This window comes from Brachyhypopomus gauderio, chromosome 2 (assembly GCF_052324685.1).
Source record: "Brachyhypopomus gauderio isolate BG-103 chromosome 2, BGAUD_0.2, whole genome shotgun sequence".
In the NCBI taxonomy this organism is placed as follows: Eukaryota; Metazoa; Chordata; class Actinopteri; order Gymnotiformes; family Hypopomidae; genus Brachyhypopomus; species Brachyhypopomus gauderio.
Window position 1 is genome coordinate 8,008,350 of NC_135212.1, and position 17,856 is coordinate 8,026,205.

Below are 17,856 nucleotides of genomic sequence, written 5' to 3' on the forward strand. Positions count from 1 at the left end.
AGATGCACCAAAAACAAAAGCATTCGGACACTGGCAAGCATCCAGTGATTATTCAGCACACATAGTTAGGATCTCCAGCAGGGGACTACAGTTCCCATCATTCCTGTACTCAAAGGTTATGAACTTTAATGCACAGAATATCTGCCATTTAATATTTAAGTCTTGAGTGCGAAGTGTGTTTTGGTGTGGGAGTGGGGTATTTTACTACTCAGGAAACCAACAATCATCCCTCGTGTATGATCTCATACATCTTTAAAATGTTACTTGCTGAGAGTCTGTGTGTGCACGCATGAGAAGGGAGGAAGATGGAGAAGATACAGCAGATTAAAATGCTTCTATGTAAATGGACATGCCAGACTAAGCCTGTCTGTCGCCAGGCAGGACGACACCGCCTGTACCGCCCCTACACCACAACGCCTGTACCGCCCCCACACCACACCGCCTGTACCGCCCCTACACCACACCGCCTGTACCGCCCCCACACCACACCGCCTGTACCGCCCCCACACCACACCGCCTGTACCGCCCCCACACCACACCACACCGCCTGTACCGCCCCCACACCACACCGCCTGTACCGCCCCCACACCACACCACCTGTACCGCCCCCACACCACACCGCCTGTACCGCCCCCACACCACACCACACCGCCTGTACCGCCCCCCACACCACACCACACCGCCTGTACCGCCCCCACACCACACCACACCGCCGGTACCGCCCCCCACACCACACCACACCACACCGCCTGTACCGTCCCCACACCACACCGCCTGTACCGCCCCCACACCACACCGCCTGTACCGCCCCCACACCACACCGCCTGTACCGCCCCCACACCACACCGCCTGTACCGCCCCCACACCACACCGCCTGTACCGTCCCCACACCACACCGCCTGTACCGCCCCCACACCACACCGCCTGTACCGCCTCCACACCACACCACACCGCCTGTACCGCCCCCACACCACACCGCCTGTACCGCCCCCACACCACACCACACCGCCTGTACCGCCTCCACACCACACCGCCTGTACCGCCTCCACACCACACCGCCTGTACTGCCCAGAATGGAAACCCTGTAAGGCCCAAGCTGTGGCCCTTCTCCTCTGCAAGCTTAGGGCTTTGAACACCCACATTAGTTCCTGGGTGGGTCAGCATTTAACTTTGTGATTCTGAGTGGTTAAGTGAAAAAAGCCCTGCTTAAATACACTGAAACTGATCCGAGAACAGAAGTGGGAGTTAATTATTGGACCTCTCAATCAATTCATTTTAAAGATTAAAGAAAAATAGCATCACTTTCTGTAATAGCTTAATCGATCAATGATTTAAACAAATAGACTATTAACCTCTGGGTCTAAAATGAAGTAAGTGGAAACCAGATGAGGCAGCTTTGCAGAGGATTTTGCTTCCTCAGGCGTGCGCGCGCACGCACACACACACACACACACACACACACACACACACACACACACACACACACACACACACACACACACACACACTGCAGCTGTGCCCATGGTGTGTATCTCTTACTGCACTGCTCTGCTCCAGCTGTTTCGTCTCAGTGAGGCTAAGAAGGTTCTCTGACCACCACCATGTTTTAACACGCTCCACCATGGTCCAACACGCTCCACCATGGTCCAACACGCTCCACCATGGTCCAACACGCTCCACCATGGTCCAACACGCTCCACCATGGTCCAACACGCTGCACCATGGTCCAACACGCTCCACCATGGTCCAACACGCTCCACCATGGTCCAACACGCTCCACCATGGTCCAACACGCTGCACCATGGTCCAACACGCTCCACCATAGTCCAGCATGCTCCACCATAGTCCAACATGTTTTAACATGCTACACCATAGTTCAATGTGCTCCACCATCGTGTGACATGCGTGATAAAGACTGCATTGCCCACCCCACCCTGCGGGCAGCGCTACTGGGCTTGCTGGCTTGTGCTTTAACACCTCTAAGAATTATATCCATCCCATAATATAATCAAGCAGAGTCTAAAGTATCACTATATGCATGTGGATCTCATTGTGTGATGACAACCCCTCTATCTCAGTCTCTTTCTCTCCCACATACATACCCGATCTGTCACACACTTGCCTCAAAGTGTAAACAAACACAATCTAGCTATGTTATGAAAGCCCAACTTACAAAGGCTGTGCCTTTCTGTAGTCATAAGAAGGGTTTGCCTTTGTATGTTCGTAGTCTATAGTCATAGAAAGAACAAATCAGAGTGAGCTGAACTCAAACAGCAGCCTCAAGGGTTTAGGCAGAGTACATTTTCAATTCTCATTCTGATTGTCTTTGGCTGATCCAAGGCATGGGTGTGAGAGAGGGGGATGAGAGAGGTAGAGAGGGGAAGAGAGGGAGGAATGGAGAGAGGGAGAGATGATGCCACTTCTTGACTGGTTTAGCAATTAATTAAGTGGAAAATACAATTAACAAAGTGAATAATCCCTACACTTCTTCTCTGACATCAGGATGGCCACCTTCAAACCAAATGCCACCTTCAAAGCAAATGTTTCTGCCCATTTCTACACATTCACCCAGTAAAAATGGACAGCCAGAGAGATTCCTTCTTCCAATTCCTCACTCAACATCAGACACATTGTGAAACGGTGAAATGTTGTCGAGCTCCTTGAGGAAAAGCCACGGTGAGCAACAGGAGTGCAATGAGAAGAGAAGCTCTAGCTGTCTTTCAGAAATGTACGACTCACACGTATGAAACGTATGAGGCATCACCACAGAGCTGCCTGCAGGGAACCCTTTCCTCCGCACGTCTGCTCTCCCCTCAAAGCCCAGGCAGCACGTCCTTATCGCAGTGAGGAAGGGCTGCTTTCCAGATCAGGTTGCCTGGCTTGAGGTGTTATGTGATGAAGACCATAAGCTTCTCTCAGGAGAGCCCTGAACCCTGAGAGGTTTAGTCACACAACATGACACTTCAAATGCTAGTGTGCGAATGCCCTGAAGGCAAGGGCTGTACAGATCATCTCAGAGCAGAAGATACAAACATACACATAACATCACCTCAGAGCAGGAGATACAAACATACACATAACATCACCTCAGAGCAGGAGATACAAACATACACATAACATCCTCTCAGAGCAGGAGATACAAACATACACATAACATCACCTCAGAGCAGAAGATACAAACATACACATAACATCACCTCAGAGCAGGAGATACAAACATACACATAACATCACCTCAGAGCAGGAGATACAAACATACACATAACATCCTCTCAGAGCAGAAGATACAAACATACACAGCACATCCTCTCAGAGCAGAAGATACAAACATACACAGAACATCACCTCAGAGCAGGAGATACAAACATACACATAACATCCTCTCAGAGCAGGAGATACAAACATACACAGAACATCACCTCAGAGCAGGAGATACAAACATACACATAACATCCTCTCAGAGCAGGAGATACAAACAGATACACAGAACATCACCTCAGAGCAGGAGATACAAACAGATACACAGAACATCACCTCTGAACCAAGAATGAATACGAAAGGAACGGTTGGCTTCACAAAACAAACATATTCAAAGCTTAATGTGTAGAACAATTTCTATGTTCTCACACACACAAGTAGATGCTAACAAAACACACACACAGCTCAGAAACCAGCTCAACCTAAGGAAGAGGAAAAGGGAAAGTGTATTCTGCCTTGACATCAGAGGGAGAGCAGAGCGTGAGGATGTGATGAGAGAGACAAGAGCACCTCACTACAGCAGCAAAAATCACGAGGCATCAAAAGCAGAAACATCCATCCACTAGCTCACCTCACCAGTCCACCTGCCCACACCTGCCTTTGCTTTGTCCACCCCCAGAGGTGTCAATTCCAGGTTCAGAAAGTAAAAGTCCTCACCAGGATTTTACTCAAGCTTGCTAGATTTTCTAATTAGTGCAATCCAGGTAAAATTAGTGGAATCAACACAATCCAGGAAGCCTGAGCAAAATCCTGGTGAGGACTTTTACTTTCTGAACCTGGAATTGACACCTCTGTCCACCCCCATAATCAGACCATTAAAGATGATAAACTCATACACCCCCATAATCAGAACATTTAAGATGATAAACCTGTAGACCCCCAATAATCAGACCATTAAATATGATAAATGCATACACCCACAATAATCAGACCACTGAAGATGATCAATTTGGAGATTCCCAATCCCAATCAGACTATTGAAGACAATAAACTTGAACACCCCACGGGCTCTGATTTACCTTTAGTCTACAATAATGGGCCTGCACCTCTGTGTTGAATGCCTCTGTGTTGAATGCCTCTGGGTTGAATGCCTCTTCTTATTCCACCTTTGACATTCAAGCTGCCTCTCCTGCTAAGAAAAGCAAAGGAAAAAACATCCATGAGTTCCACATGTTAAAAACTTTTAATTGCTTTTTTTCTTAAGCTGATAAAACTGTGTACAGGTAGAACTAAAAGTACCATTTGTGTTTCTGCCTCAGTCTCATTCAGTGTAAACATTTGTGTGTGCGTACGTGTGTGTGAGTACGTGTGTGCATTGTGTGTGTGTGTGCGTGCGTGTGTGCATTGTGTGTGTGTGCGTACGTGTGTATGTGTACGTATGTGCATTGCGTGTGTGTGTGTATGTGTGTGCGTGTATGTGTGTGTGCATTTGGTGCTGTGACTCAGAAGCTGGAATTTGTGCAGTGTTTTCATCCTTGGCTCTTTTGAGGATGTCAGTGATGCTATCAGCTCAGTCTTTGTGCATGAGACCAGTGTGTGTGTGTGCGTGTGTGTGTGTGTGTGCGTGTGTGTGTGTGAGAGAGAGAGTGCGTGCATGTTTGTGTGTGCATGTGTATGCATAAGCGAGTTGTACATAAGGACAGCAAGGGCGGGAATCAAGGAAAGACACTCTTGCATGTCTCAGCCTTGTAGATATTAGAACACAAAAGCCTAATTACCATTCTTACTGCTGGCCATGAGCTGCTGTAGTGTACTAGTGTAGTGTTCTGTGGTGTACTCATGAAATGAGCTGCTGTAGTGTACTAGTTGTAGTGTACTGTAGTGTACTCATGAAATGAGCTGCTGTAGTGTACTAGTGTAGTGTACTGTAGTGTACTCATGAAATGAGCTGCTGTAGTGTACTAGTGTAGTGTTCTGTAGTGTACTCATGAAATGAGCTGCTGTAGTGTACTAGTGTAGTGTACTGTAGTGTACTCATGAAATGAGCTGCTGTAGTGTACTAGTGTAGTGTTCTGTAGTGTACTCATGAAATGAGCTGCTGTAGTGTACTAGTGTAGTGTTCTGTAGTGTACTCATGAAATGAGCTGCTGTAGTGTACTAGTGTAGCTGCCGGGACAGCAGGGCAGCAGTGCAGTTACAGCAGGGCAGCAGTGCAGTTATGTTCAATCATCCGGTTGCAATTAAGAAAGAATTAAAACATGAAATATTAATGAGGAGGTGATATAATGTTTCACTACAAATGTAAACAGTAAATGTTGTCTGAGAGGGGGGGGGATGGCCAAGGGGGGGGGGGGGGGGGGGGGGGGGGGGGGCTGTCTGAGAGGGGCGGGGCCAGGGGGAAAGGGCTGTCTGAGGGGCAGGGCCAAGGGGAGAGGCTGTCAGAGAGGGGTGGAACCAAGAGGAGAGGGCTGTCTGAGAGGGGCGGGGCCAGGGTGAGAGAGCTGTCTGTGAGGGGTGGAACCAAGAGGAGAGGGCTGTCTGAGAAAGGCGGGACCAAGAAGAGAGGGCTGTCTGAGAGGGGCGGGGCCAAGAGGAGAGGGCTGTCTGAGAGGGGTGCGGCCAGGGTGAGAGAGCTGTCTGTGAGGGGTGGAACCAAGAGGAGAGGGCTGTCTGAGAAAGGCGGGACCAAGAGGAGAGGGCTGTCTGAGAGGGGCGCGGCCAGGGTGAGAGAGCTGTTTGTGAGGGGCGGGGCCAAGGGGAGAGGGCTGTCTGAGAGGGTGGGGCCAGGGGGAGTGGGCCGTCTGAAAAAGGTGGGGCCAGGGGTAGGGGGCCGTCTGAGAGGGGCGGAGCCTGGGAGAGAGAGCTGTCTGAGTCAATGTAAATGGCAATGGGAGTTTGTGGAAATGGATACAGACGGTTAGGAAATGGCAAACACAAGCACACACACTCTGACCAGCACAGTGCATATACATGCATGTAAACAAGATGATGAAAAAACCCTGTGACACAGCCACCATTGTGATGAGTCACATCACACAAAAATACTAGAGAGCTTTAACTGATTTTACCAACAGTAAAGAAAATTCAAATGAACTTTAGGGACACAGAGACCAAGAGCCTCACATACATTAGTCAAGACAAACCATGTGACCATGCTCTGCTGACAGTCTATTCAAACAAAACATTTAGTCAACACATGTCCAACAATTCAACCCAGAAGAGCTGGATTTGCTTCTTAGGGCAGTGCAGGAGGTTGAGCTGTAGCATCAGACAGGGTGGTGTCCCTGTACGCAATTATTAGCCAGGCTCAGAATCACTTCATGGAAGGTATTAGCAATGTAGTCAAATGAGATGAGAAAAATCCATTTAGATTTTAGTTTTTGGGCTTCAGGCTTTTTACACTTGCACCAGGTGATACAGCCAGCACAGCTGGGTCTCTCCTGCAGTGGTGTGTGATCTTGGTATCTACCTAGCGACACACCTGAGCAATGCAACAGCGGCACACCTGAGCAATGTAACAGCGGCACACCTGAGCAATGTAACAGCGGCACACCTGAGCATTTTTACAGTGACACACATGAACAAGGTAACAGCGACACACCTGAACATTTTTACAGTGACACACGTGAACAAGGTAACAGCGACACACCTGAACATTTTTACAGTGACACACGTGAACAAGGTAACAGCGACACACCTGAACATTTTTACAGTGACACACGTGAACAAGGTAACAGTGACAGGAAACAGCAGAAGTCATGAGTGGGTTAGGAAGTGGAATCACTTTAAATAAACCAAACTCATTTAAATAAACAAGACTGTCACTTCTGTACACACGTCTGTAGTGTAACTTGAACAGAAGTGATATAACTTTTTACCAGACAAAAGGCCCTGATAATAAAATACTACAATTGAGACTCTGCCAACAAGGCATAACACACAAAACAGAACAAACATGAACACAAGAGACATGGACACATCCCACCATGTGACATACAAACAGCTGCGTGCTTTTCTGCGTACAGACACTGTGTGGAGAATGGACTGGGAATGTATGTCTATGTAGTAGCAATTGTGCCCTGGAATCTCATACACATGCCCCAGTACCCTATAGATATGGATGGAACTGTCTTCTTCCAAATGGTATAAGCTCATAATCACATATAAATGTTTCATGACTGGGCTCTAAAATGTAATGTCGGCACAGATATGTAACATCTCCTGCTCAAACTGACGTGGCTGTTCATAAACACCAAGTGCAAATATGTGTTGACTCTGGGTGCATTGTTCATTTATTCTTCTGAAATTATGCTACCAAGCTGTTGCTCAAACCCCCCTGAAACACCATTTTAAAAAGATGCCGGAAGCACACAGACCCCCCCCCCCCCCCCCCCCCCCCCCCCCCCCCCTCCACGCATGCACACCCCACACCCCCACGTTATGAGAATGATGTAGCTGTGAAGACCGTCGCGTGGCTGATTCACCACTGAGCCCTGCGGCTGCTGCATAAGAGAGGATTGGTGTGTTATATTCTGACGCACTGAGCAGTGTGTGAGACTACAGAGGTGTGCAGGTGGGGGAGAGGGGGGGGGGTGTTTGCTGTGTGTGGGCTGGGGTTAAGACAGATACCACAGCATTAGTTATAAAAATATAGCACTATCTATCACCACCAAGCCAGACACAGTCACAGTGTTCTAAAGACAGAAAGAGATCTGCTTAAATTAACCTCTGAAGTTCAAGAAACTGTTAAAGGAATAAGAGACATGGAAACCAATAGAAGAGGTAAGACTGTCAAGCCTTAGACACACAGAGCCTCCACATCCACTCACATGCTAGTGTGACTAGTGCTGATAATTCAGTAACTGTGCCAAATGTAATAGATGTACAGTGGGGAAAATAAGTATTTAGTCAGTCACCAATTGTGCAAGTTCTCCCACTTAAAAAGATGAGAGAGGCCTGTAATTGACATCATAGGTAGACCTCAACTATGAGAGACAAAATGTGAAAAAAAATTGAGAAAATCATTTTGTCTGACTTTTAAAGAATTTATTTGCAAATAATGGTGGAAAATAAGTATTTGGTCACCTACAAACAAGCAAGATTTCTGGCTGTCACAGACCTGTAACTTCTTTTTTAAGAGGCTCCTCTTTCCCCCACTCATTACCTGTATTAATGGCACCTGTTTGAAGTCATTAACAGTATAAAAGACACCTGCCCACAACCTCAAACAGTCACACTCCAAACTCCACTATGGTGAAGACGAAAGAGCTGTCGGAGGACACCAGAAACCGAATTATAGACCTGCACCAGGCTGGGAAGACTGAATCTGCAATAGGCAAGCAGCTTGGTGTGAAGAAATCTACTGTGGGAGCAATAATCAGAAAATGGAAGACCTACAAGACCACTACTAATCTCCCTCGATCTGGGGCTCGATCAGCAACACACTACGACGGCAGGGACTCAGATCTTGCAGTGCCAGATGTGTCCCCCTGCTTAAGCCAGTCCATATCCAGGCACGTCTGAAGTTTGCTAGAGAGCATTTGGATGTTCCAGAAGAGTATTGGGAGAATGTCATATGGTCAGATGAAACCAAAGTAGAACTATTTGGTAAAAACACAACTCGTCGTGTTTGGAGGACAGTGAATGCTGAGTTGCATCCAAAGAACACCATACCAACTGTGAAGAATGGGGGTGGCAACATCATGCTTTGGGGCTGTTTCTCTGCAAAGGGACCAGGACGACTGGTCCGTGTACATGAAAGAATGAATGGGGCCATGTATTCTGAGATTTTGGGTGCAAAGCTCCTTCCATCAGCAAGAGCAATGAAGATGAAACGTGGCTGGGTCTTTCAGCATGATAATGATCCCAAGCACACTGCCAGGGCAACAAAGGAGTGGCTTCGTAAGAAACATTTCAAAGTCCTGGAGTGGCCTAGCCAGTCTCCCGATCTCAAACCCCATCGAAAACCTTTGGAGGGAGTTTAAAAGTCCGTGTTGCCCGCCGACAGCCCCAAAACATCACTGCTCTAGAGGAGATCTGCATGGAGGAATGGGCCAACATACCAGCAACAGTGTGTGCCAACCTTGTGAAGACTTACAGAAAACGTTTGACCTCTGTCATTGCCAACAGAGTATATACAACAAAGTATTGAGATGAACTTTTGTTATTGACCAAATACTTATTTTCCACCATTATTTGCAAATAAATTCTTTAAAAGTCAGACAAAATGATTTTCCTCAATTTTTTTTTTCACATTTTGTCTCTCATAGTTGAGGTCTACCTATGATGTCAATTACAGGCCTCTCTCATCTTTTTAAGTGGGAGAACTTGCACAATTGGTGACTGACTAAATACTTATTTTCCCCACTGTACAACTGGTTAACACCACCCCCTTTTACCTCCACCCAACTGTCCAAAAAAGGAGAAAGCCCTCTATAAACTCGTTAACCCACTTCTCCTTTCAGGTCAGAGTAAGAGGAAATCAGCCCCCCAGACCCCCACAAACATCCTTCAGTCCCTTATACCAACCGTCCTCAGGTCTATTATGAAAGGTTAAGGTTAGGGTTAGGGCTTGGGTCACGGGCTAGGGTCACAGACTAGGACCATCCTTAAGCTTAGGCTGATCCTCTTGTTTAAGCTCCAGGGTGTCTGCACACAGCGCTCTACAAGCCCCTGACATAAATCTCATCTTCCCTGCTGCCTTTACACAAAACCTGCTCCACACCCCCCTCTCACCAAGTCTTACCTCTTTTGTCTAACACTTGGTATCTCTGCTAAACAGCAGCAGTGCTTAAATCTCTGTGCGTGCTGTCTCTCTCGTCCCTGTCTGTAGACTATGACAACTGTGAACAATAACTTAGAGCTCCACGCTAGAGACGACACTTAACTTAAGTTGCCATATTGCAATTTTCACCCCAATTGGAATTAGTTCTCCACATTTACCCATCTATGCAGTGAGAACACACACACACACACACACACACACACACACACACACACACACACACACACACACACACACGTGATCACTAGGCAGCTGTGGTACCCACTGTGAGCTTCACACTGGAGAAGATACCTCATAAGCCAGAACTCCACACTGGAGAAGACACTTGAGAGTCAGAACGACACAGAGCCGTCTGACTCAGCATGAAAAAGACGTGATTCAAAAGCTGTAACCTTGACAACTGATTGCTTGATGGGAGGTATTAAACATTCCCACCACACAGAGAACTGAAGTGACAGAATTAAGCAATTTCAACATCAAAGGCTTCCATTCCTGCTCACATTTGTCTTTGATGATTACACATCAGTACTCATTATCACTGCTATAATAAAGCAGGACAAATCCAGACAGCATTATACGCAGCACATGCAGCAGGGCCCTGGACCTCCATCCTCAGGACCCTCAGATGAACTCTGACACACATCAGATGAAGCATTCTGCATTTCGACATTTTGACTACACTAATGAAACACTAATGACCTTTTAATGACTAATGAAGATTCCTCTGAGCTGCTCCAGTGGTGGTTTCATTCGTTACAGATTGCAGAGGGGGCTTCCCCCTCCGTATCACCCATCAGCTTAATTATGTTCATCTCATTACCTTTAATCAGCCGTGCAGGTTTTGACATGCAGGAATACCCATCCTACAGCGGAAAACTGGGACCTCTGCTTTTGAAGTCAGATGGTACATGTAGAGGCACATCAGACAAGTTGCACATAAGCAAGTTAAATGTATTATTTTGTGAAAATGTGCAATCATTTAGTTGCCATATCATGACAATGGTTGTACCTCATTTTTGTTACTAATCATGTGTCCTAACATTTCAAAGATAACAGTCATACAAGTGTGATTTATTTTGCTGTAGTGATAAAGTGGGTGGGATTTAATAAACATTCTAAACATAGAGACAATCATTTAGACTAGCTATTCTAAATATTTACACTTGATATGGCATGATATCAGACTTTCTGATTTTTTCAATTTTGCTTTTTAGTGTCTCTTATCAACACTGATCTGATATTCTCGTTAAAAATCATGGTAGAGCTGTAGTTTAGTTGTTTGGGGGAGTTTATTTTGTTCATTACAGCTATGTATTCAAAATATCAAGTCTATCTTAAAACTCAGCAGTAAACAATCATTTAGACTAGACCCTTAAACTCAGCAGTAGACAAACATTTAGACTAAACCCTCAGCAGTAAACAAACATTTGGACTAGACCCTTAAACTCAGCAGTAAATAATCATTTAGACTAGACCCTTAAACTCAGCAATAAACAAACATTTAGACTAGACCCTCAGCAGTAAACGATCATTTAGACTAGATCCTTAAACTCAGCAGTAAACGATCATTTAGACTAGACCCTCAGCTCAGCAGGCCAACTCAAACTGTGTTCTTTTCCCTCTTTGTGCAGTTTGAATACACCACAGCCATGAAGGACTAGGTGCTTTATTAGATCATTCTTTCTCCTCTTCTGCTCTCCTTTTCCCATACAGGTTATCAGAAATACAGCAATGGAAGTCACAAGTGTGACTGCATGCTTATTTGCATTTGAAGATAATTTTAAATTGTTAATGGGAAGAAAATGCTAAAGTAAACTAACTGTAGTGATGTATAAAGTGTGTTTAAACTAGCCCAGCTGTGATCATGTGACCTACTCAAACAAACCTGGCTGTGATCATGTGACCTGCTCAAACGAACCTGGCTGTGATCATGTGGCCTGCTCAAACTAACCTGGCTGTGATCATGTGATCTGCTCAAACTAACCTGGCTGTTAACACATACACTGCTGCAAAGCACCGCTGTGCTGTTTTCAGGCTAGATTTGTGCCATCAGATCAGTCTCCTTAATTTCTTCATCAGTTTCTTCATATCAGATTGGTGACATTTCTAGTTCAGAGCTTCAGAGCCAGTTCTGATGCTGGAAACTTGCTGCTTTGTAGATTTTCCATTCTCCAAACACACATGATGCAGCTAATCACCTACTTAACACCTCGTTAACACCTCATTAACACCTCGTTAACTTCCTGAGCTGAGATGTGTCAAAGCAGCTAAAGCTGTCACACGTGCAGTGCAGGAGGCGTGCTCCAAGGTCTCCACTTTGATAAAGACTTTACAATGGTTTGCTTACTGTTAATGATATGATGAAGATTTAAAGTTGAAGTCAATTGTCCTTGCTAACTCAAGACCATGTAAAACTGACCTGCCAATTCACTGGGTCTGCCAGCATAGCATATGCAGCACCTATCAAGTGCAGGAGAGGGGTGTGTTACCCAGATCAATCATCATCAGTGCCTCACCTCACTAAATCAATCAGTGTCTCAACCCACTAAAGCTCTGTGCAGGCAGCAGTCTTCACAGTAATGTCCCAATAATGAAAGTTCACCCACAAAAGACAGTTACTGCAGCACATGAGGGAAAAGAAGCTCAACTGTGAGGAGTGAGGAGACTAAAACTGGCACCCTCAGCCTAGTGCAGTGTTCCTGAACCAAACAGCTGCCGTGAGTCAAGAGTAGACAGGTGAGAGTATGTAGCTTATGTAGAGGAGAATGTGCCTTAATGCACCTTCACTCCTGTCACCCCTTCTCTGGGTGACCCACGTACCATGACCCCAGGGAGCAACCCTTCTTCCACATGTTTGAAGAACCCTCCTTATCAGATCCATTAAGGGCATTGGCAAGATGATCTGTGGCACCCACCAGACCTATTTAAGGTCTTTGTTGTTTACCATGGCACATATCTAACCATAAACTATCACTTTAGAATTCACAAACATGCCTATCTCCAAGAATGCCCAAATGTTCCATGATTCTCATAACTCCCTATTCCAAGATAGTCCCAGGATTCTAACCCATCACAGATGAAGCAGCTCTTCGAGACCAATCTAGGGGCACCACGTTTGACATTATTCTAGAGCAGGGGTACTCTACTAAATTTGTCCGCGGTCCAATTTTGGCAGATACCTGTGACCTGAGGTCCGGTGCGGCGGGGGTGGCGAACGTAAGTTGTTGAGCGGGTGGGGGGGGGTGGGTTGGTGGTGAACGTAAGTTGTTGAGCGGGGTGGGGGGGGGTGGCGAACATAAGTTGTTGAGCGGGGTGGCGAACGTAACACTCGTGACGGAGTGTTTTTTCAATAGCCCTGAATTAAATGCTCCGGTTTTTTTTTTTGGTCCGTATCCAGTTAATCATGAATGGGATTGGGTCCGGACAGGACTGCGTTCAGGTCCGGATCCGGACCGCGGTCCGCCAGTTGAGTACCCCTGTTCTAGAGAAATGAAAGAACATTATCCTAAATGAAGACCATTGGGTCTCAGAGCTACATTTACAACATAACCAGACTATAGTACCTGATAATGTTTAAATCCTGTATCTGTACTCCATAGTATCCCTACTGCCTATATACAGTACTATACCAGTACAACAATGGAGTCTGTGCCTCTACAAACCTGCCCTACTACTTCTATACAAACCGTGAAATGTGCTGATACTGCACAAGCTGGACGCCACAACACAGGGCAGGAAAGAGAATGTGACTGAAAACTGACTGTCTAAATGTGCCACAATGCTAGTGTCTTATAATGCTAGTGTCTCAAAATGCTAGGTGTCTTATAATGTGCACCAATAAAGCTTACAGGAATTTGCTACAGCACATGCTTTGTGTGTAAATGTTTTCATGTACCTCTGAAATGTGTGCTTCAGGCCTGTGAGTAGATTTAAATCCACTCACCAACACCTGCTTTACACCGGGCTTCTGATTATCTGAAGTTTATTCTGCAGCAGGACAACGACCCCTAAACATACAGCCAATGTCATTTAGAATAATCTTCTGCGTGAAGAAGAACAAGTGTCCTGGAAGTGATGATATGACCCCAACAGAGCCCTGATCTCATTGAGTCTGTGAGGGATTACATTAACAGCCAGAAATATTTGAGCAAACCTAAATCCACAGATCTGTGGTTGATTCTCCAAGATGTTTGAAACAACCTCTCTAGCGAGTTCCTTCAAAATCTGTGAGCAAGTGTAGAATTGGTGCTGCTTTGAAGACAATGGGTGGTTATTCCAAAAATGTATTTGATTTAGGGCTGGACAATATGTGCAAAATTTATATCACAATATATTTATTAATTTCAGTCAATTCAATATAATTCCGATATCGATATGAACAATAGAACACCCACAGAAAACTGCCAAGAATGCCCACAATGGATGTCTGTACCATCTACAAATGACTGAAAAATGAATGTCAAGTATATAAAACCTCCTCCTATAAAACTACAGTGTGGGCCATTTATATGGATACACCTAAATAAAATGGGAATGATTGGTGATATTAACTTCTGTTTGTGCCACATTAGTATATGGGAGGGGTAAAGGTTTTCGAGATGGGTGGTGACCATGGCGGCCAGCAGGTCTAGACAGCAGTGTGGGCAGGTCTGAACAATCTTGTGTGGGCGGTCAGGGCACTTGGGCAGTGTGTGTTGTGGGTGAAATATTCATTCATACACATACGTACTGATCACACTTAGTAATGCGGAGAATGGAAATCACTTTATTAAGGTATACTGAACATATGTTAGGCCTAGTACACGTTGATCATTGTATGCTTAACATGCTTGTAGGCTCTCTCTTTCTATCTAGTAGTAAATTGTGTGTGTAGTCACTCCTTGTGAGATGAAGGGAGACAGCCCTGAAGGTCTCGGGTCTGTAGATAAGGATGAGCTGCGTCAGAATGCTTGTATATCTGGCAGACCAGAGGAACAAGGAGGCCTTGGTCCGATGACCCTGGCAGGGGAGGGGAGGTGGGCTGATACCGCACCAATTCAATTCACCTCACATGGGCCACCAATGAGACCTAACATGCGCAATTCATGTTACAGAAGTATGATGTAACCATGTCGCTAAATAGTATAAGAACCATGGTCTGTGAGAGGGGGGGCAGCTCTCTCTTGCAGACGCTCTTGAGTGTGTGTAACATCTTTCTATTTTTCTATTTCTTTTGCCTTTAATGAATGTTGTACTTTACTTTGATACCATACCCAAATGCTGTTAACTGTTCTTGCTCACCATTAAGGTTCAAATTTCAACGACTTGAAATTTGTCATTTTTTCAACAAAAAGTGTCTTTTAGGATCCAGTGTATCTAACCCTAGCCTATAACCCTAACCCTAAACCCTACCCCAACCCTACCCCCTAACTCCAACCTCTCTCATTCACTATCTGTACCTTCCTCATTCTCTCTCTCTACCTCATTCTCTCTCTCAAATTTAAATAGCTTAATTGGCATAAATTGTAATTGACAAAAGTTGCCAAAGTGATTAATGTTAATAAAACTGAGTTCACTGTAAAAAAAAACAGTTTTTTTACAGGTTTTTCCCAATAAATTTTACAGTTTTTTCCTGTATTTTAAAATGACAGGGAAAGTGTATTACAATTACCAGAACAAACTGTTTATTTAAAAATGTCATGTGATTTAACAAGAAAAATCTGTATAAATTAAATACATTATAAATCTGTTTTTTAACAATTCTTAGATAATAATTTTAACTAAACAAACTGTAAAAAGAAAGTAATATTGATTAATCTTAATGAGACAAAGTAATAGAATCTTCTGGAATTAATTTCAAGGAAATATTACAAGACAACATTGATGCATGTTTTAATTTAAGTTTTGACATGTTAATTATGTGATTTTCATGTTATAAAAGTGAGTAAAAAGTAAAATGTTCTTGACTGTGATTTATTTTTATATTTATAACATACATAAAGAGTTAAGGCGTTCCAGATCCATCTCATTTTCAATCCACTATTAAATATGCACTGTATCTGTATCACTGTATCTACACTGTAAACCCGGATTAGGTTTTAATAAATTATTTTAGTAATCATTAATTATTATTTCATGTTTCATAAAAAATATTGCCATTACTAAATAAAACTAGTTGTTATCATTATTGAGCTGAAATAGGCATTGCAATGATCATGTTAAGTAAAGATAACTGAATATGTTAAGTTTATGATTGGTAGGGGTGGGGCCTGTTTGAATCGGACCACTGCACAGTGTGCATGAAGAGTTGTTCTGGTTGTGCATATTGTTTGAAGAACCTTTCGTTATCACCCCGCTGCAGCCCAAATGCATGAGTTTTGAAATCAGTGTTTCTTCAAATGAGTATTTGCAACGTCAGCTTTCAGTGCATGTAACTTATTTAGTTAACGCGTAAAATATTCTTATCGGTTCATATAGTGCTAGAACATGTGTCTGGCATTCCTGTCCGATCAGTTTAACTATAACCGTAGCGTTGAAATGTGTGTTCTGACGGTTCGGAGTTTATGGCTCATTTTAACTATTAATGTTATATATATTTTTATATTGAAGCGTCGGTCCAATGGGGGACGGCGCTACTTCCCATGAGTCTCTGCGACTCCGGTATCGTTATCTGTTAATGTGATGTCTATGCATGTGTTGATTAATTGTGTACTTGATTATGTGCATTACTTGGTTTAAGTCCCCCTTCATCAATTTATGTAGTTGTACTGTGTGAATTATTCTATGCCATGTTTGTGTAGTGTTGTCGTGTTATTGCCGTTCTCTCATGTTTTGTGTCTAAATTAAGTCTCTTCTGCGTGATCGTGGGGTCTGGCGTGATTATGTTGTTGAGGCAGTTTGAATTTAAAAAGCCTTGTGCTGCGGTGGATCTGTTTGCTACCTCTCCTTCCTACACCACACTGCAATATTGTTATAATTGAATGTGAACTAAAGACCACATTCAATTTTAGGAATATTTCCTTTAAAATGACAGTGTTACATGTTAAGTGTTATAATCACCGTTTTTTTACAGTTTATGTATGTTTTTAAATTTACAGTACTTATCTGTTTTTTTACATAAACTGTAAAAAAACGGTAATTTTCTGGAAACGGGGGCGCCAGAAAATTGCCGTTTTTTTACAGTTTATGTATGTTTTTAAATTTACAGTACTTATCTGTTTTTTTACAGTAATTTTCTGGCGCCCCCATTTCCAGAAAATTACCGTTTTTTTACACTTTTTTTTTTACAGTGTTGAGAATAAGAAGAAATCAAATTAATATAATGAAGCATAATATATACACATACTGTAGAATCCACTGCCCCACACACACACACACTATTATATGAAATGTGATGACAAACATATCATTATAGAAACATGATGTACACACTGGACTAAGATGTGGTTTGTTTCAATAAGTAAACAAACTGAAGATTTGTATTAAACGTGAATACATGCAGCAACTTGTAACAATCTGACTAACCCAGCCGTTACTAATAAGGTTCAAGGTCTAATTGGGTGAGTATAAACCAAGCAAACACCAGACTACAACAGAGAATGTTCCGGTTACTCTTTACTCTGCATTTCTCCCCCCAACAGAGCAACAGCAACAAAAAGAGTCCCCAAGCTCAGAACATTAATAAGTACGACCAGTCCAAGGCCTGAATGTGTGGCAGTCCATTGATAAGGCCAGTAGAATCAACCCCCCCAGACACAACCAAACAAACCATACACAACCAAACAAAAAAAACACACTCCCTCTCAACACGTCTCAGTTGAACAGTTAGAGACAATTAGGGACTTTACTCTGCCAGGATAACCTAAACCAACACTACCAGTAATCGGTGTAAGTGT

General features: G+C 44.0%; 1 protein-coding gene across 4 annotated transcripts in view; it reads right to left on the reverse strand.

Moving 5' to 3' along the window:
- The window catches only part of tspan9a (tetraspanin 9a), a 139,368-nt gene that overhangs the window by 80,068 nt on the left and 41,444 nt on the right, over positions 1-17,856 (reverse strand). For 3 of the 4 annotated variants that reach the window (XM_076985756.1, XM_076985775.1, XM_076985771.1), the window contains one exon: positions 4,278-4,390. The gene's annotated coding sequence lies outside the window, so the exon portion shown is untranslated. The remainder of the gene's footprint in view (positions 1-4,277; positions 4,391-17,856) is intronic. The other variant, XM_076985763.1, reaches the window with a different exon arrangement.